The sequence below is a fragment of the Alexandromys fortis genome, unplaced genomic scaffold (genome assembly GCF_014885135.2).
Source record: "Alexandromys fortis isolate MF-2015 unplaced genomic scaffold, M_Fortis_MF-2015_v1.1 scaffold_1, whole genome shotgun sequence".
Taxonomy (NCBI): Eukaryota; Metazoa; Chordata; class Mammalia; order Rodentia; family Cricetidae; genus Alexandromys; species Alexandromys fortis.
The window spans coordinates 37,265,209-37,286,837 of record NW_026067927.1 but is presented as its reverse complement, the minus strand read 5'-3'; positions in this window follow the sequence as shown (position 1 = coordinate 37,286,837).

Genomic DNA, 21,629 nt, shown 5'->3' with positions numbered 1-21,629 from the left:
AAAAAAAAAAAAAAAAAAAAAAAAAAAAAAAAAAAAAAAAAAAACGTGTGTTATTAAAACACCTTAAATGCCATATTCTGTAGATCTCTGAAGTATTTGATGATGGGGGATTCCCCTCTGTATGCTGTAAATACCATTGGTTAATAAAGGAACTGATTCGGGCCTATAGAAGAACTATAGCAAAACAGAGCTAGGTGGGGGAAATCTAAACTGAATGCTAGGAGAAAGGAGGTGGAGTCAGAGAGAAGCTATGGAGCTGCTTCTGGAGACAGACATGATGAAACTTTGCTGGTAGGCTACGACCTCGTGGTGAAGCACAGATTAATGGAGATGGGTTAAATTAAGATGTAAGAGTTAGCCAATAAGAAGCTAGAGATAATGGGCCAAGCAGTGATTTAATTAATACAGTTTCTGTGCGATTATTTTGGAGCTAAGTTGCAGGGAACCAACAAGTGGCTCTCCCCTTTCAACAGTTTGAAGATGACCTGCTTATCTAAAATATATGTTAATTTGACCTTGAAAACATACCTAATGTGACTACGAGTTTGATTATACTAGGTGATTAACTACTAACCTACATTTCCTTATCCTAAACAGTTGGTAATAATAATTTTCAAGGACTAGAAATTTGCATTACATTGTTAAATGAGTTATATGGGTCCAGCTGGATTTGGTGAGCTCCCTTTAGAACAGGTACACTGCCTCAGTGGGTGGACCAACCCCTCGTGGTCCTGACTTCCTTGCTGATTGCTGATGAATAATCTTTAATCTTTTAACAATGAACAGTAGATTTTCCTGCAGTAATCTTTGAATCTTCCAGGAAGAAGAGGGGCCTTATAACAATGACTCTACCTGGTTGATATGACATCATGATGCTGGTAGCACTACTATGACACTGGTTTTTGGATACCAGCTGTGGAAATGGTGCACCTTCTTACAATGTTCTGGCCAGAACTACATATAAGAATTTCAAAAAACCAAAAAAATTCTATTGGCTACTCAGAGACCATTTGCAATTACACAAAACAGCAATCTTGAAACTTAACCATCATTTTACTTTTACAGGATCCCATAGTAAGAACATCACCTCATAACAGCTGGAAGCAATTCTGGAAGATGACAGACCCTCATTGTTAGGGACATCATTTAGGGGTTGATTATTACTCATATAGGGTTGGGGCTTGAGGTGGAAATTATGTAGGCCCAGAGAGCTCAAAAATAAGAGAAAAAACTCAATGGGATAATAGGTAGGTTAGTATGAACTTACTACTACTAATAATAGTGAGTAATAGAGTGAATACTTGTGAGCTATTATTTATAGACAATTTACATTGGTATAGATTTTTGTATATTGATACAAGTTTAAATTATATTTGTTATATTGAATATGCTCCGATTTCTGTTTACAATATTTGTACACCTATGAAAAGTTATTTTGTTAGATTATATGCATGCATGTTTCTACCTCTGTTTAAGACATTTTGTATATTGATACAATTTTAGGATATATTTATCATATTGCATTATATATTTTTACCTCTGATCAAGATATTTATACATTGTTTACATTTTGAGGTCATTGTCTCCCTTTACTGCACAGTTGTTTAAAAATTGTTGAATATTCTGATATGAAGTCTTAATCTTAAGATATATAGATATTAAATATTGTAGGTCTGTTGAAAGGAGTGTGGGGGGGACCCTTGGTTTGTCCTGGCCGCCCAGCTAGCTTACACCTGAAATAATCACACAGAAACTGTATTCATTAAAACACCGCTTGGCCCATTAGCTCTAGTTTCTTATTGGCTAATTTATTAAATCTTAATTTAACCCATTTCTATTAATCTGTGTATCGCCACGTGACTGTGCCTTACCAGCAAAATTCTAACTGGCGTCATCTCAGGCAGAAGATCCATGCTGTCTCTCACTCTGCCCTTTTCCCCAGCATTCAGTTCTGTCTTCTCCGCCTACCTAAGTTCTGCCCTATCAGGCCCAAAGCAATTCCTTTATTCATTAACCAATTAAAGCAACACGTGAACAGAAGAACTTCCTACACCACAGGTCAGTAGCCATTCATGTTTATTATACTTTATTCAGACTAATTAGGTTCTTTAGATACATAGAGATTATATTTTGCATAGATAGGTAATCTTCAACCACTTCAAAGATCGGTAGAACATGACATTTAAATAACTTAGGCTTCTGTTAACATGAGATATGATTGCTCCTGGCAGCACTGTCTATTCCTGAGAGAGTGTTGAGCACCAAAGACACTCCACTTTGAGTCTGCTTTCTTCTTGGCATATCTGGCCTTTGGGCAAGGAACTGCCCATGCCTTGACCACTGACAAAGTGCATGATGTCTGGACTGGACAACCAGGATACAAGAAAAAAGACTGCCAAACCTTGCCAAGACAGGGTAGGATGGTTCTGAAAATTTTCCTGCCTCTGAAAATAGTCTGTCAGTTTTTCTAGGCCTCAGCTAAAGTTGGTTGCTTCAACACTGCAAATAAGATTTTGGGTAATTTCTCTGGTAGCCAGTTGTCTCTGTTATCTACTGCACATTTTGGAAGCTGCTTGATTGCTCTTTCTGCCTTCTCAAGTGATATTATCTCCCTTCTCAGGCCTTTGATGGGGTTGAAGATTAGATAGTCATAGTTACTATTGTCTTATGATCTAGCCAAGCCATTTCCAATACAAGACTTAGACTCCTTAAGACAGACTGTTTCTTAAAACATTAGGATATGTTCCTTGTTTAATATTGTTTATGCTGGTTGTAATTCTAATATTATGCTGATATCTGTTCCTAGTGTAATACTTTGGCTGGGGAAACTTGCCCTTGTGAGAGTTGTATTGCTACACTCTGGAGAAGCTGTGCAGAGCTGTAACATTTCTCTGGGGTAGAGTGGGGCAGAGCCATAAAAACCTAGGTTACACAGGACAGGACACTCAGAAGCCATGGGGGTCCCTTCAGGGAGCTTGTTGGGTCCTTCTGTAACCAGCAAGTGGATGACTGCCAAGAAGGGCTTAGTGTGACAGTGACTGGATGGAGTGAGAAGTGTCATTCTAGTCTGGGAGCAAAAGAGAAGGGAGACTGGCTGCTTAGATAGTCCCAATGACAGGCGACAAGTCCCTCCCAGGCAAAGGCAGGGAGAACCAAAGAGGGACAGTTTCTGTTTGGGTATGCAGCAGGGGTTGCTTGTCTGACATAGTGGCTTCTTAGGCTTCTGCCAAAGCTTCACCAAAGCCCCTGCTGCTCTGAAAGCCAGTGGTCCTTTGTCACCTTTCTTCACCTCCTCTCATCTCTCAGTGTGCAGATAGGCTCTTCGGAGTCGTGACATTTCAATGGAAACCCTGGGGGTGTCCTGAGACTCACATCCCATGTTCCCTGACAATCAGAGTGAAATGTAACAAGGATTTGGGGTCTTCAACTTCTTGAGGAGGCTAAGGGGAGAGAGCTCTGGCAACAGACAGGAAAACAGCCTGATGACAGAGAGGAAGTCAGCCTGGTGCTCTAGTTTTCACTTTGAAAAGTCGCAAGATTGAATAGCAGCCAGGCTGGGAGATCAAGGTGAGTTGGAGCATGGGTGATTATGGCTTTCCCTGTGACAACCTTCTCATATGTTCTCCTCTCCTTGTCGTTTGGGTGACAGGCACAGGATTCATGTGCAACGGGTAAAGTAGGGTTCCAATTCCAGTCTTTTCTGAATTGCTGTTCCTCAAAGCTGGGTCAGTACCAGCTGCTGGTACTGATGCAGAGCCTTGGGACTGAACCTACTACCATCTATCCCATCAAAAGCATCTTCAGTGTTGAAGTCTGCTGAAGTGCTCAGCTCTTATTCCCTGTAGAGTGCTTCCATGAGAACAGCTACTTTGCAGAGGATCAGTCGATGTGGTCAGTGTCAACTAGGTGGGAAAGCCTCTTGATTTTTTTTTTCCTAAAACTTCCAACAGCACTCCTCTCTGAGCCCTTGTAGCACAATGCTGTGTCACCCCTCAGCAGAGAGTGCCTTAGGCTGACATTGAAACATGCCAGTATCCACACGAGGGGCTTCTGGAAGTGTTCTCAGAATTCTCATTCTAAACTTCGAGTTCCATTCCTTCCAACTCATTTGGTTTCCTTTCGAAGTCCTACTGGAGAAGGACAGGGGTCTGGAAGGGTCTTTTTCAGTGTGGGAGCCACTGTGGCCTGCTTTTTCCAAGTGGCCTCCAGGGCAGGACCTGTTTCCTCCCCTGGCCTCGGTGTCTCTGTGAGGAGTGAAGCATGAGTCACTCACTCCCTGGTGCCAGCTTTACCACCGAGACAAATTTCCCCAGCCGTGTGCAAGAATTGATGCTGTTCCCTTGGTATATCTCAGGTGGGTGGATGAGCACGTGAACTTTATTTCCGGGAAGGGTTCCCCCAGAGAGGAAGTGGGGCTTGAGTCACAAAGCACAGTTTTCAAATCTGTGGTTTATGACGCTGTGTGGGGGTGTCACAACTGAATGTGGGGATTGTGAACACTTTGGCAGATGGTAAAAGGTTTCTGAGCATGCAATGACCAAAACTGAGTTCAAAACCAAACACAAAATGAATCCTGGGTGCTCCTGGCAGCACTCACCTTCATTGTGTGGTGTGACTTCACTGTAGCCTTGGTTCTAGGCACACAACACGTGTGCTTTGCAGTGTGCACGCCTCCATGCCATGCAATGCCAGTGAGCCATGCCTGGATCACCTCAGCTCAGATTTGTGACTATATCCTACAAATTGCACTATTAATATTGCATGCATAAATTTTTTCTCTCCTGATAGACACATAATGGTTTAATTATGAAAAAAGCCTTTCAGTATTTTCCCGCTGTCATCCTTTACATGCAAATACCAAATTAATCTCTCTTTGGGTTGACTGGCATTAGGATATTTGGTTTTAAAAATTACCATTTGAGTTGCTGACTTTTTGGCTTAAAATTGGGACAGACTTTCCAACAATTTCTGAACTGGTTGTCTTAGTTACTTTTCAATGATGTGGCAAAACACCATGATCAAGGCAACTTACCATGTTTAATTTGGGGCCCACAGTTCCAGAGGACTAGAGTCCATGGCCATCGTGGTGGGGAGCATGGCAGCAAGCAACCAGGCGTGGCGCAGGAGCAGTAGCTGAGAGATTACATCCCAGTCACAATCATAAACTACAGAGCTAACTGGGAATCATGTGGGCTTTTGAAACTTCAAAGCCCAGTGACACACCTCTTCCAACAAGGTCACACCTAATTCTTCCTAAACAGTTCCACTGACAGGGACCAAGCATTCAAACACATGAGCCTATGGGGCCACACTCATTCAAACCACCACACTGGTCCTAAACATACTTCTGCCATTTGGTACCAGGTGTGTATATGAAGCAACATTCTCAGCTCTGGCGACCATAAAACAAAAATACCAGCTGGCTCTGGAAAACACTGAAGTTGCTCTGTGTCCTGCTGTATCAAATATTCAGATGGGATTTTGTTCTTTATGTAAAATAAGTAAGCACGTCCAACTCAGTAGTATACAAATGTCCATATCATGAGTATGCAATTATGCTTTCATTTTGAGTAAGCGGTAAAATATATGCATACCATGGACTTGGTCTGGGGAAGTTTAAAAATATTTACTTGTGTGTCTATTTGTGTGTGTGTGTATCTATGCATGTGTGCCCATATGTGTGGGTGTACATGTGTATGGGGTGTGCACGTGTAGGGGTGTGTGCACGTGGGTGGGGTGTGCACGTGTGGGTGTGTGCACGTGTGTGTGTTTTAAAATAAATTTGTGTATGAATTATTCTTGTAAAATGGTTCATATTTAATGATTTCACTAATGATTCATCTCTCTATTTTATAAGCCTATATATCCAGGGTCACTTCCTTTAATAAGTAATCTGCTACAAAGTGCATCTTCCACCACCTTCTCCAGACTGTAGAAAGAACTTTCCTGCATAGGTAACCTCCATGTGCCAACTCCCTCACCAAGACTTACATGGTCTGGTATAGGGCTCTGTTTCCCTGCATAGCTAACCTCTGTGTTCCAACTCCCTCACCAAGACTTACATGGTCTGGCATAGGGCTCTATTTTCCTGCAGAGCTAACCTCCATGTGCCAACTCTCTCACCATGACTTCCGTGGTCTGGCACAGGGCTCTGCCACCCCCATTGCTGGCCCTGGTTAAGTAGCACTCACAGCTGGTCACAGTCCCACCCCAAGGATACAGCACCACCTGCAGTGGACTGGGATGGTCTTTTCTTCCCATCCAGCCGGTCTGGGACTCCCTCACTGACCATTACTTTACACTGGCAGTTGAGGAGGTCAGAGCTGGGGGCGTCTCCTGCAGCTGAGGCATGCCTAAGTATAGCCAGTCCCAGTAATCATGACTGTGATGCTTCTAGAACTTTATTCCTTCTATTTCCCGGAAGCCATGCCTTTGGGCAAAGAGGTCTACAATCTTAGGATCCCTTGAATTGGTGGTTGGGCCCTCCCTTCCGCATCCTCTCAGAGTCCTGAGAACACCATGGTGTTTTCTTCTGTCCATGCAGGGCTGGTATCTGGAGCTGTCAGGATGGAAGAGTAAGGACCTGTTTGGCCAAATTGGAGGCCTGCGAACAGTTTGCTCAGCAGGGTATCTGTTGATAAAATAGCTGGAGCCACTTGTGAGAGGCCATTAATCTCAATTAGACCTGATCCTGACGTGATTGAATTTGGGCTCAGGCTTTCCACACCAAACCTGGTCCACTTGCTGGTCTCTTCTACACCAGGACTGTTTCTATAAGCTGGTGCCCACACTGATGGAACCTCTGGGGAAGAGATGAGATACTGTGGCTATTCTGGGTCCCAGCCCAAGGGGCCTTACAGTGTCTAACTGCTGGCTGCCCAGTCCTGATGTTTATTCTGGAGAAATTATTAATCATTCCCATTATGAGATCCTTACTCTGTACAGTGTTTTATATCTCCAGTGATGGGAAAGGAAGTTGGCCCTTGGTGTTGAGCCAGGGGAGAAAGCTAGCAGCCTGGCTTCCCAGCCTCTGTTGAGGGCCAGACAGAGGATCAGTCTGGGTTGGTGATTTGTTCAAGGCGCCTACTGTTGAAAATTATGGCTCAGCCTGTTACGATAGGGAACAACAAAGGGGTCATTCATTTGTGGGCCAGGGCCTGGCTGGATTCAGGCTGCAAAGAGCTGGCAGCTCTCAGTGATGGTGTGGTAAGAGAAGTAACAAGGGGAGCCCGGCTTTGAAGCATAGCACAATGCCTTGGACTTCAGGCGAAAGCTGAACGGGTCCAAGCTGGACGATAGGTTTATGTGTTATAAAGAAGAATCTGTTTATAGAACAGACAACATCACAACTCCCTCAAAATAGTTAACTTGTTTTCAACCTTTGTAATTTTAAAAACCATTGTTCTTGTATTTATAGATTATATTCTAATACTTCTTCATTTCTTCATTCATTCTGGACACCACTGGATTTTGTTAGAGATGAGCAGGTGTGGGTTGATTATATGCTCTTTCTGGCTTACCTTCCACCCCCAACCTCACTACTGCTTCCTTATCATCTAGTAAATTACAGTGGCGCTGTGCTTGGGTTGATGACTCTGTGGTCATCTCATTATGATGTGGGATGTAGCTCAGGGACATGGCAAGCATCACCACTGTTTTCTTTCTTCTGGGAGGCTTATGATGTTTCTCATAGAGTACATATCTTTTGGTCTCTTCATTTTCTACTACTAACTTATTTGTTTTTATTAGATATCTCCATAGTTTTATCAAATCTGTAAAAATTGCACATATATAGTATTCTAGTTTACTTTCCTATCACCATGATAAACACTGTGACCAAAAGCGACTTGGGGAGGAGAGGTTTATCTCATTTGCTTAGTTATAGCTCTTTGCCAAGGGACGCCAAGACAGGAAGTCAAAGAAGGAGCTTACAGTAGAAAACATAGAGAACACTCTTTACTGGCTCTTGCTCCCTCCCTGGCTCATGCTCAGCTATGATTTTTATATAACCTAGGCTCACCTGCCTAGGGGTGGTGCCGCCCACAGTGGGCTGGGTCTTCCTACATCAATTAGTAATCAGAAAAAAAATGTCTTGTGGACATGCTCAGGAGCCAGTCTGACAGAAGCAATTCTTCAACTGAAGTTCTGTGTTCCCAGCTGTGTCACGTTTACAGCTATGATTAGCCATTATACATAGATATCCATTTGATGGTGACATTTTTCTCTTAGAGTTCTCTTTCTTAGATACTTTTCATCTTCCTGCTTCTAGTTTGGACTGATGGTGCACATTTCAGGACTATCACACAGAATCACTAGTGGACAGTGTATCTTCTGATTTAGATTCTCTGTTTATGTTTTGAGTTATTTCAAGTCTGAAATGTATTTACGCTCATCCAAACAATGATTTAGATGGCTATAAAATCGAAGTACTCTGTTGAAATGGCTTTTACACTGCATCTTCAATTCTTGCCACCCAAATGTCAGCTTAGCTGGCTATAAAAGCTAAGTGCTCTCTTGAAGCATTTTGCATTGCATATTCAATTCATGGCACACAAATGATAGTTTAGCTCGCTATAAAATCTAAGTACTTCATTAAAGCCCTTTGCACTGCATCTTCAATTCACTACATTTCTTTAGTCTATCTATAAAAGAGGAACATAAGGTTGAAAAATACTTTCAGGGTAAATTCTTTTTTTCTTCCAACAGTTCTATTGAATTTTCAATTTATATCTTTTTGCCTCATCTCAAAGGTCTTTCTTGAACTCTGTTCTCTTAAAAATTGTCAGAATTTTATTCTTGTTTCTTGGATGCTGTATCTTAGATTTTATGAACAAACTAAGGTGTACTTCTTTTTCTCTGTTTTGTTCTGCTTTTCATACTGTAGAATTTTGTCAAATGTTAGTTGGTCATCTGTTAGCTGTTAAAAAGGTGTTTGAAGTGGTGTGTGTGGGGGGGATGGGAGAGGGTAAGAGCTGCTAGCTTGATCAAGTAGTTTGCTCTGTTGTAATGCCTATAAACAGACGTATCTGCTGTCTTTGCTGTAGGTAATAATGGTTTCATTTGCAGTCTGGGAAGAAAATGACTCCTTGCAGCGTTTTGGGGACAGAGAAAGAAGATGAGGACTGCAGATACTAATATAATCCTTTATATCTAAATATACTAACATTATTTCAGTTCCGGACTCTCTAGTCTCACGTACATGTTCAGAGAACAAACCTTTGGTTTCCTTGGAAAGAAGTGGGTGGAGTGAGTCACCTGGCTGTGTGGGCTGGGGAGGAAGCGTGGGCACAACATTTCCGTGTGACAGTTTTCAGTAAACCCCCATTTCCCATTATTCCAGCCTCATATCCCCACCCCCCTGCTCTTAGACATGAGCCTGCCTGAGATTATGTATAAATTGGAGACCAAAAGAAAGGAATTGGCTTGTTTAAACTGTAGCTGTCTCCATCTTGAGGGTGCAGGGATGGTTGCCTGTCCTGCTCTGATGCGGATGTTACCTATCCTCTATCTGTGTCTCTTCCTCACAGTTGGGGAAGCATCCCTTTGTCACTGGATGAAAACCTAAAAATCCTTACTAGTATTTACGTAGGTTTTTCAGAGGGAGAGGTGATAAATGCATTATCAATTAGTTATATCTAGCTAATGGTTACACAGAAACATAAGAAAGTGTTTATGTTGTTGCTCTTTTTAAAAACTGGACACGTACATGACTGGCCTAAGTCCACGTCAGGACCTAGAATGTGTGCTTTTGGCTCACCAAATAAGTCTCACCCTTTCCCTCTAAACTGCACACACTGCACGCTTTTCCCACAATAGCATGCCTTATTTCTTTCGCTGTACTCTCGTAGTCAAGTATTGTAAAAGTAGGAAATTACACATAAGTGTAGCAAAGCTATCCAAGATTGAACAATTGCTAGGTGAGGAAGGCCGCCCACCAACAGCCTGAAATGTTCCCCATCAATTAGGAAAGTCCAGCTTTACACTTGTTAAGGGACAGTTTGAGTTGCCATTACCTCCCTCTCCTCTGGAGTCCAGCCCAGCGCCTAGCTGCTGTAGGCATCAGTCGGTAGACCCAAGCCGAGTAGCACAGAATCTGTCTTGGCAGTTTCGCAGTATGGAGACTTTGCAAGTGCCCCATGTTTTGGTTATTTAGTAAAAACAAATAAATAAACACTGAAAACCCTGTGAACCACAAATCCTAAGGAGTTCACAGATGGATTTATTGAATTTGTGAACTGTTTGAAATCATGCATGAGAGAAATCTCCTGTACATTTGATCCATGTGACTTTTTCTGGGGAAGAGTTTTTTACTATCAAAAGCTTGAGAGTCACGGAATTAAGCGAGCCTGGGCTGTCAGATGCACTATAAGGTAGGAGGTGGTGTCTGAGCCAGGGTGGGGGTGGGGCTGCTCTTCCGGTCTTCAGGAGTCCTGCGCTTTAGAATACCCGGTCTGGCGTCACCAAGCTTTGCTGTCACCATTCTTTCCAAGTGACCACAGCTTTGGTTACAGGATTCAGTTCCTGGGGGACAAATTCTGAGCTCAGTGTATGAACCCTGAAGCCCCAGGTCCTCTAAACTTGTTCATAAACATGTTCATAACTAAGTGGACCGACGAAACATCTTGTTCATAAAATAACCATACTGTAGTCGTACTTACCTGTAAATTACAACTGATTATCCAATCGGTTTTCTCCTTTTTTTTTTTTTTTTTTTTGGCTCTCGAAAACGTTGCTTTAATAAAATAAAACTCAAAGCAGATGTGGCAGTGGTGTTTAATGGGTGAACTGTAATTAAGAGCTGCAATTATTCCCAATTAGGCATTTGGAATGCCAGCATTGGAACCCCAGTCGAGTCAAGCCAGGCAGGGGAGGATCAGGCTAAAGACTAGAGCCAACCACAGAGGGGTGGTGCAAGGGGCAGGGGAGACACAGACAGGGGCGATGTATTTGAAGCCCTTGAAGTGCCTGGCACTTACTTGTGGTTGAATCATGGAGGGAAGGCTTAGAAAGAAAGCTGGCCCACAGGAATCTGTTTCCCTGAAGACTTCGGAGAGCAGCAGGCAGCTCCCTGAAGAACTGATTCCTCCCATGTAGTGAGGTTTCCCGGAGGGCTAGTCAGGGGCCAGTCCTCTTCCTAGAGCTCATGGGACCCAGGATTCTAGCCTACCAATTCCTACAGTTTTGTTCTACGTCATCCCCCAGTTCTTCATATTCCACCAGAATCCTTCACTACCCATTTTCACAGTCAGTCTGACTGGGGTTTTGGGTTCCTCATGAGTGAACTCAGTCTAACCCAGGATGGTTGTCAATGCCTGTGATGTGTGCCACGTGGGGGTGGGTCCCCTGGTGATATTACTTCCTGCTCAGCCTTATGCCTGCAATCGAGTAACGGTAATGCTTGGATCAGTGTGGGAGTAGAAGGCCTACTGTGTGCCTGGAAGACCTACTGGCTGCAGGCACATTGCATGTGGCAGAGCCATGACAGAATGGGGTTGGAAAGGTCCCTTAAAATCAGCTCACAGCAGTGGGTTTTGACGCTTGGATTTTAGCTAGCAGCGTGGGCTCATAGGAACCCACTGGAAGACAGTGAATGAGGAAAAGCCTGGCCAGAGTTGCCCTTTGGAAGATACATTAGCTATTCTGTTTGTGGGTATTGACAGGCAGGAGAAGCCTGGGAGCAGGGAGATGTACTGGTGTCCACTCCTGTAGGTCAAGGGAGAACAGCGGTGAACTGGGAAGCAAGCTAACCGTGGCCAGGAGACTGATGACCAGCAGAGGGCCCAGGTGCCTAGAGGTGGTAGTGAGGAGGAGAAGGGACTGGGTCAGCAATGTTGGGGTTAGAATCCAAGATTTTGAAATTAGATAATTATCAGAAGACTATAAGAAGATGAGGAATGTTATAGTGGTATTTTATTTATGTTTTAATAAATAAACTTTGCCTGAGAATCAGAGGGTAAAACTAAGCCACTAGAGGCCAGGCAGTGGTATCTCACACCCTTAATCCCAGGATTTGGGAGACAGAGACAGATGGATCTCTGTAAATTCAAGGCCACCCTGGGCTACTGAAGACCAATGCAGAAACAGATCCAGGTGGTGGTGGCTCACACCTTTAATCCTAGTCCTAGGGAGTCACACCTTTAATCCCAGCACTAAAGGGGAATATAAGATTGGAGGAGACAGAGGCTCAGGGCTCAATCTACAGTTGCCTAGTCTTGGTTGAAGTAAGACTTCTCTATTGGCTTGGTTGTTTTGCTTTTCTGATCTTCAGCTTGAACCCCAATATCTGTCTCTTGGTTTTTGCTATTCATGCTATATGGAGAGGGAGGGAGGGAGGGAGGGAGGGAGGGAGGGAGGGAGAGAGAGAGAGAGAGAGAGAGAGAGAGAGAGAGAGAGAGAGAGAGAGAGGGAGGGAGGGAGGGAGGGAGAGAGAGAGAGAGAGAGAGAGAGAGAGAGAGAGAGAGAGAAAGCACAAGCACACTTGCTTGGGGTAAGTCTGGTTTTCGGGAGAATATCTATCTGGGTGCGTTCAGCAAGCATTAGGAGTATCAGAGCTAAGCAGGGCAAGGCTGGGAAGAAGCTCTGGGTACAGGACCTGCTCCACATCGTGTCTTTGGATCTTCATCCGTAGGAACAGGTGGATAGAGGCTGTGTAGGCATCAGAGCTCTCTGGGCTGTCATTGTGAGAGGAAAGCTCTGTACTGGAGAATGAGGCAGATTTAAGCCCATGGCTGACGCTGCCTGATTTCTCTCACCCTTTGCCACTTTCTTTAACCAGTAAAACCAGGTAATAACAGGACTGGCTTTGTGGGTCCATTCGGCCAACAACGAGTGCTTTTGGTGCCAAGCACAGCAGTTTTCTAGAACTTATCTATCCCTATCTTCTTCCCCTAGAGGGAAGACAGACGAATACAAACTAATGAACAAAATATGGCAGGTGCTAGAGGCCGGACCAGGGTCAGGGGCTCGGCAGATGCTCCTGGGTCCTGGGGGTAGGGCAAGTTTTGGCTTTTGTGGAGGGGATGTGGCAGGTTAATTCTGAGGTTGCGTAGGAACATGTTTGGGCTTCTTTCTTCTGGAGACTATCTGGGGAGCCCCGGTCTATACTGACCGATTAAACCAGATTCTGAGCAGGAAGGGAATGTGGGGCACGTGTAAGTGTTACAGCTCTGGAGGGAAAGGTACCCTGGCCATTGGAAGCCAAAAGATACCTACAATTCTGTTCTGGTGGGGCACGGTTTTCCCACAGGAATGTAGCAACCCTGCTCCTCCCTGAGAGAGTGGTTACTGCTCAGCTCTGCTCCATCTCCTAAGGGGGTTTCCTGCAGAAAGGTAGCAGTTTACTCCTGAGAGGGAAGAATCCAGGAGGGTGACTGCCTCTGCCACGGTGGACAAGGGAGCTCCCAACCCATAGATACAGGGCTTATGTAGGATTTCTTAGGGGGTGGAATGTTTCCAGCGTGAAGATTTTCAGGGTGGGAATTGGTCAAATTTCAATCCTTGAGCTTCGATAAGCTCAGAGATTGGCCAGTTTTCATGCTCGGGAATTGGATGGTTTTCATGCTGAGTTGGTCAGGGGCAGAGTGTGTTTGTTTGGCTCTGGTTTCAGGGTCAGGGTGTGTTTTTTGACTGACTCTTACCCTACAGCATGGGCCCAGTAGAAGAAAAGGGAAAAGGGACTGAAGACAAGAGGGTATGCTTCATGTGTTAAGGGCCAATGTTTACAGGAACATGGATGTTTCTGAGAAATGTTAGCTCACAGGACCTAGTTCAGGGAGGTGATGGAGAGATGGCAGGCACACGGGGCAGTGAAACACACCCAGGCTCTGCCCCTCTGACAGTGGGGCGAGTTTAAAGCGTTTTCAGTAGGGAGAAACAATGCACAATGCAGAGTGGCCCATCTCTCCCTTGCAGCACAGGTGGTCCGCAGCAGGTAGAGAGGTTGCTGCTGCAGTGAGGGTCACGTGAGAGGTGCCATAAATCAGGCAATGAGTCAGGGGCACACAGAAGGACCACACCAGAGCTGACCATGCCCTCAGCCTTTCTTCCATATGGTCTGTCTGTGACAGGTCTTCACAGGGGACCAGCCACAGGAGCTAGTTCATAGCTCTCGGCAGCATCTCCTCCATAGCTTTCTACCTGCTTGGTGTTTCCATCTGGAAGCTCAGCGTCACTTAAATGACTCAAGCCCAGGAAAGAGAAGCCTCCGGAATCTTTCTCTAAACCAAGGCACCGTTCGGGTTTCCTGTTCCCCTTGATGCGAAAATAGCAGAGCAGATGTGTCTAATCCTCCGGGAGAAAATTTCCTTTTAGCTGATATCAAACGTAAATGCTGGGACCTGAAGGGGATGCTGAGAGAGTTCTGGCTTGGAAAAACATTTCTTTAATGAGAGATTGGTGCATGTGGGCCACACTGGTGGGCCGGCTCACTTGCTAGTTCTCCGTTCAGACGCGCTCCTTACTGGTGGTTTTGTACGGCAGTGTTTGTGGACCGTAAGCAATCGCGGCATTTTCCCCGCGGCCAATACTTTCTTCTTGGAAGGTACCCTGCTTCTTTGGCGGCTCTCAGGTAACTGTAGTGGTTCGTACTGGAGCCTTTGAGTAGGGGTCCAGTTACTGACATTAATATGTGAGTTCCATCCGGCAGCCGCTGATGTCCTGGCCCTAGGGCTCAGGACACATCCCAGTCTCTACTCGCGTGTTTGGACCACGCTGCCTCCGGTATGTTCTCAAGGCTTCCTCCTTTGTGTGGGGGCTGAGAAACCCTACCTCATTTCTTTACCCTCTTTGTCTTTCTGTCAGCTAGATTTGATGCTGTTGGGAGGCTCAGGTCACAAATTCCAAGGTGCAACTGTCTCATTTCCCATGTTCGTCCACATCCTACCGGGACCCACGTCCAGTCATTCTTGGGTCTTGTCTCCCTGACCATCCTCCAGTAAGTACCAGATGCTAGGTTTCAGACAGTGCCAAGGGCTTGGGAGGGTTCTGGCCCCTGGTCTTCCATCTTGCAGCTGGGAAGCTGATTTCCATCCTTCCACTCCTGTAGGCCTGCTGTGTACCGTTCCTTCACCACGTTTGAGGCTCCCAAGTCTAACAGGTCCCCTGCTGCACCGGAATGTTTGTTCCCAGTGAGCACTGACCACTTAGGTGCTTACAAAGAGAAACTGGACCCTCTGTGTCTGTCCTGAGAGCCCAGCTTGTCTAGCCTGCTTGACAAGGATCATTATTATGTAAAAGGGTAAGCAATCTCACCCATCGAGAAGACCAAATGTCAGATAGACCAAGAACTCTGGCCATTGGGAAAGAGAGGAGGCAGGCCTGCTGAATGATGCTGGAGGCCATCTAGGGCAGAGGGGAGTTTGGTAACCCCCTGTCTGGAATGTGGACTCATTTGAGAGCTCACTCTGGTGAGAATCTAATCCCGATTCCATACAAAGCCTAGGCAGTCAACCCCGCTTTCAATAGGAGAAAGCGCCAACTTGAGCCGCTGAACTCTGAAGGACTTTAAAAACTGTGCTAGGCTATTTCTGTAGGCTGCCTACCCCCTGCTGCCGACCTGACTGGAGAGCGTGGGCTTCGCCTGCTGTAGCCCCGTGGCACAGCTCCTCTTTGTAACAGTGCATGGCTTTGAAGTATAATGTAACAAGTTCACCTGTCACCGGGCAGGCCAGAGCGGTTCCTCCATTGTCGCCCCCAGCTCTGCCGCTCCTGCAAAGAGGCACGTTAGATTCCGACCCCAGAGAAAATGGATGCGGAGCTGAGTGAAGACAGCAGGTGCTTTTTATGGCTTTCAGTGGCTGCCAGAAAAACCCAGAACTGACAAAGCACTCTGAGGCAGTGGCTCCTCTGGACAGACTGTTTTGAAAGGGAGTCAGTTCCATTTAAATGATGGTATTTTGAATATATTTTTTCACATTCAGCACCCCCTGTCTTCCTTTTTATTTTCCATAGGAAGACCGTAAATGTGTATTAAAATTGCCTGGGAAAGTCTAGGCATAAATATTAAAACATTTGGCTGCTGGTTAGAGGGAATTTATGTCTCTAGTTTCTCTCTGTTGCAGGAACTTGCCTTTTATTTTTGGTGGTAAAGCATTGCCCCAGACTCCACAAGATACCTTTTTTGTTGTGTTCCCAGGCTTTCTTTAGCAATCCCTCTGCTGTCTGTCTGATCCTCTTCTGTCTCTGGTGGTCCAGGAACAAAGTGTGTATAGTCTACAAAACAGAAGGCCGGACTCTAATGCCAGCTGGCCCAGCAGGTGCACAAGTAGGTGATCCAGGCTGTGGGGTCTGGGATGCGCATTGGTAGGAGTGTAGGTCGGGACACAAGCACAATGGCCAGGCCTCTGGGCTTTCAAAGAAGCCAGCTCCAGGTTTTCAGGTAAAAGATTTTGATTCTTCAATGCATGCAACTGAAGCCCAATTGCCCCTGTGGGGTAGAATAAAGTTCGCCAGACTCTGCTGTGGGCTGTCAGCAGCCTCTGCGGTGGATGCCCCAGGCTCTTCCAGCCACCAGGAGCTGAGTTGTTAATGGGAGGGGGGTCTCCCCAGGTTCAAGGCTTGGTGGCAGGCAGCTTCTTTCAGGATTGTTTTAGTTTGAAATAGTGTCCTTGTCACACAGCAGGGACAGGCTCATCCAGAGGGACAGGGTCCACACCACTGATCATGTTATATATTTCTAGGGCTGGGTCACCTGAGTAAACTGTGTGAGCCCTGCAGGCCTTCCTTTCCTCTGTCCCCTCCTTCCCTGTAGCCCATGCTGACCTCAAACTCGTGATCATTTTGCTTCAGCCTTCTGAGTATTGGGATTACAGGCGTGAGCCACCATGCTCAGTTCTAATCTTTCTTATGTTACGTCAGTATCTGAGGTTACCATGCAAAGCACAGGGTATCAACATGGGAGCGTCACACACGTGTCTTTATGGTGTGTTCTCATCCCAGACTGCAGTCCCACATTCCCCTTCCCCACCTCCAGCTGGTTCCCTTTCTTCCTCCAATTAACCCCAACTTCTGCTCTCCTGGGGGCAGACACTCACCTCCCTCAAGATCTCTCCCTCCCCTCTCATGCATCCCTGGCTAGTTTCATGCATGAAACACACACATGTGTTCTTTTAAGTTCGGAAATTATGTCCGACCCCACCTACGAGGCTTCTTGAGAGAGGAAAGGATGGTGCAAGCCACCTGGATGGGAAAGTGAAGACAGAGGGTGCTGTTCTTCCTCCAGCATTAGAGAACTGTGACCTTGTTCAGCTGCAGGAAGGCTGGAGGCTTTTCTCCCCACCCACCACGCCCGGTGACTCCTGGAGTCCATCCTGTGTAGATTGCTGAGGGCAGGGTAGGAGTGCACCCGGTGGCAGCTGGGGTCCCACCCCCATGCTTTCACAGAGTTCTTCAAGGCATCCGTTTCTCTCTACAGCAGGTTTAAACAGAGGCATGCTTCTGAGCAGGGTTTCCAAGCCAGCACCCAGGAGCTCTGCGGGAGGGAACGAGAGATTTCAGACTCGAGTTAGGAAACATTGCTGTAAACAGCCTTCCTTGTAGGGCTTCCTTTTTTCCATTGCTTATTTTAAGTAGGCTCGTGCTCATGATGAAGTGAGCGCAGTCTTACTGAAACATCGCTATTTCCCGACAAGGTCATATGGAGCCAGGCCTCCCAATCATTTGTTCTCTCTGCCTCGTTAGAACTAGAGGAAACTAGTGTGTGTGTGTGTGGGGGGGGTACTGAGGCCTCCTAATTTGCAGGTTGGTATGATGAGGTCTTGGGGTATTCGGGTGGGGAAGCTCCTGTGGAAGTCAGTGCTGCTGTCTGAGTTTCCTGTTGCAGTGCCAGCCTGCAATGCCACATGGGTACAGGTAGTTTTCCATGCAGATGGCAATGCATGCTGGGAAGGGTGTTATTGCTGGCTGGGACACTGGTGCTGGGAGCCAATCACGGTCTTGATTGCTTTGGAATCAGGAATTTGATAATTGTACCTCAGGGGAGCAACAATTCCTGAACTCCACATTACCTAGCCAGGGATCATCATCAAATACCTTCCATGTGTTCACCACATTACCAGCCAGGGATCATCAAATACCTTCCATGTGTTCACTGCATTACCAGCCAGGGATCATCAAATACCTTCCATGTGTTCACCACATTACCAGCCAGGGATCATCATCAAATACCTTCCATGTGTTCAAAATTCATTCATCAATATTTACCACAGATCTTGCCAGGTCTGGAAGACAGCGGGTGAACAAGATAGAGGAGGCTCGCTACAAGGTAGGGGGTGGGTAGGAGGACAGACAGACGTGTCTGAGGGGTCTGAGTCCTCATCCCAGTCACACAGGCTTTAGGGAAGCATGCTGCTCACTGTGAGGAGGAAGCAGTTTAGCGGGTGAGGTAAGGGTGATGAGGACTGTCCAGAGAAGATCTATCTGGGTGGAGACAGTCGTGGGGAGGAGTGAACAGCACCAGCTGGTATGGCCCAGTCTGCACAGTCATAACACAGATACAGGTCCTGACAAAGGGACTCGGGAGATCTCCTTTTCCTCCACCTTTGCTGGAAGAACTTTGTGGCGCATGCACACACGCACGCATGCACACACGCACGCAGGCACGCACGTGTGTGTGTGTGTGTGTGTTCCTAAACGGTTTTTGTCGCGATCACTCAATACAATGACATTATCTTCTCCTTCTGTGCACAAATACCCTCCCTCGCCATGTCCACCTATCTATCTTTCAGCTGTTGCCCACACAAAGGTATGTATGGTACGATGCTGGAAATCGCAGGAAGTGAGTTAGCGAACAGGGAGAGCTAAAAAAGCCTGTGCACGGTGCCCCGAGCCTTGCACCCCACGCCCCGAGCCCTGCACCCGAGACGCCTTGACAGAACCGCAGTGGCAGAGGACAGCTTTCCTCATTTACCGAGAAGGATGGGGGTGGCGGAGACCTATCGGGTGCAGTGACCTTTCACGGCGGGCAGACTGTGTGCCAACACTGAAACAATTATCTCAAGAGCCCGTGGGCACCAACTTCCTGTTGATAACATGTGGAGCTAATTACCTTGAAGAACTGACGGCAGATGCTGGTGCCTGCAATTAATTGGCCCTCGGGAAGGCCTCGCTTGGCTCAGGACCAGGAGCGAAGGCATCCGTCTCCACCAGCACCAAGCGCCCCGAGTTCCACCTCCTCACCTCCTCCTCCCGCCACTGTGGGAGCTGCTCCCCCATCCACCGGTGCTTTAGTATATTCTCTCAACCTTTTCAGCAAACCCGAAACTGGATCGGCCGACCACTCTCCCTGCTCTCTGTTTAAAGCCTCCTAGGCCCGCAGGGGAGGAACCAGTGGCCAGTTAATAAACTAATCTGTGTGGAAAAGGTCAACACGTACAGGCCTCTACATATATTCCCGTGGAAGGAGCAGAAGGAGCGGGCATTAACATTCTGCTTCCGTGCCCCTTTTGCTATTGCCCAAGTTGAGCCACGTGGTCCACGACTTAATCAGCAATGTGGATTCTTGACGCCTGTGATTTCCATAAAAGATGTCTGGCGTGTTGTCTCTTCCTCTCACTGGACCACTGTGTCCTGCAGAGGGAGGTGGTGAAGCTGGGAAATGCTCCGTGGCTGAGCTGCTGTGAGCACCAGTCTCTGCTCTGCACTTTCGTCTCCCGTGACGGTTACTCCGGAGTGTGACTGCCAACGACAATATAAATGAGCCCTTTGCCATGCGTACATCATCTTGTTGTATTTTCACACGCCCTCCTGAGTTTATTGTGCCCATTTGTCAGATAGGGAGGCTGAAACCCCATATGGCGAACTACACGGTAGCGGGTTACCCACCCAGGACGTGGAGAGCCAGGACTTGAATGCACAGGGTTTGACTTCGGAACATCTTTGTTCTTTTGCCCCACAGATCCTAAGTGGCAGGACAGAGGCTACTCTTGCTGGCCTCGGTACAGTTTCCAACGGAAGAGGAGCACACAGCGAATAGTCCTGCAGAGCCTAAGGGGAGGAATGAAACTAAAACCCAAATCTTGTGCGGCCTTAAGAGCAGGCAGGACCCCTGGACTGGAGTGGCCCTCTAACATCCCCTTCGTGTGCTGTGCAGTCTGGAGGGACAGAGTGTGTGCATCCGGGGTTGGGGGCAAGCTGTGGAGCCTGGCAATGCTATTGTAGTGCCTGACACAAATGTGTCCAGTTGTCCAACGAAGCTTGCTTTTGAACATGAGGAAATCGCTGGTGTTGAAGGTGGCAACCACAGACCATCCCGTATCTTTTCTTATTTTTCCAAATCTTCAACTTTCACATGAGTTCAGCCTGGTTCATAGTTGTTGGCGAACCCAAAGTGGAGCGGCACCTAGGCACTGCCTTTCGCCTCCGGGAAACCAATAGAGAGAGTGTTTCCCATGGGAAACACTTGTGCATGTGCACGTGTGTGTGTGTGTGTGTGTGTGTGTGTGTGTATCTCCACCCCTGAGTCCGACTTGCTGAACGGCTGCTTCTCATTTTCACCATGGAAATCTGTTTATAGAAACAAAATAGAAGGGAATAAAAGATGAGGTAAAACCTGTCTGAAAGCCCTCACCTGAAATAACTGATACATTCTTCGAGTGTGTGTTTGTGTGTGTGTGTAAATTACAGTTTTCCAGAGAGAAAAGCCCTGTAGACAGTTCTTTGCAATACCATTGTCCTCTTCCATTTTGACAGACTAGAGATTCTTCCCATGTCAGTGAATATGGAGGGCCATCATTCTCTCTAATGGCTACATAGGACTCTATTGTGTGGCCATCCCGTGATTAATTTAACCTGTCCCTTACAATCCACATCCATCCACATTCATCCGGCAGCATAAGTATCCATTAATCACCTGTCTCTGTCTAGGCTGTGTGCTCATTGAACACGGGACATATCTAAAGCCCACAGGCAAACAGTGGGCACCCAACAAATGTTCACACGCACAGATGGGTAAGTTACTGAGAAAGGGAGAAAGGGGTTTTGCTTCCTCGGTGCCGTGGATTGTTTTTGGCTACACCTATGTTTTGAAGGACAGTCTATTAACCCAGGGCTGGCGAGGGCACTGTAGTGATTTTACAGCTGACAGTTGCTGTGTTCTCAGTGCGGTGACTTTAAATCCCTGTGCTACAAAGAAGAATTAATTCATTATCTTCCCGAAGAAAAGTCCTTGGTTTCCTGAGCCCATGGGCTGCTTTGCTTGCAGCGACAGCCTCTCTCCTGCTCACGTCTTCCGAACCCACAAACACTGGGGAGAAAGAGGCCTTTTTACATCTAGGAAAACGGGGGCTGGCTTTTTGTGGGGTATTTGTGGGGGGACATCAGGGGTGATTGATGTGGGAGTGATTTCTTATTAATAAAGAAACTGCCTTGGCCCATTTTATTGGATAGAAAATTAGGTAGGCGGAGTAGACAGAGGAGAATGCTGGGAAAAAGAAGCTGTGTGAAGAGTTGCCATGATGCTCCCACTCCAGACAGACGCAGGTTAAGATCCTCTCTGGTAAGCCAACTCATGGGCTACACAGAATATTAGAAATGGGTTAGAACAATATGTAAGAGCTAGCCATAAGGAACTGGAACTATCCGGGCCAGGCAGTGTTTGAAAGAATACAGTTTCCGTGTAATTATTTCTGGGCATA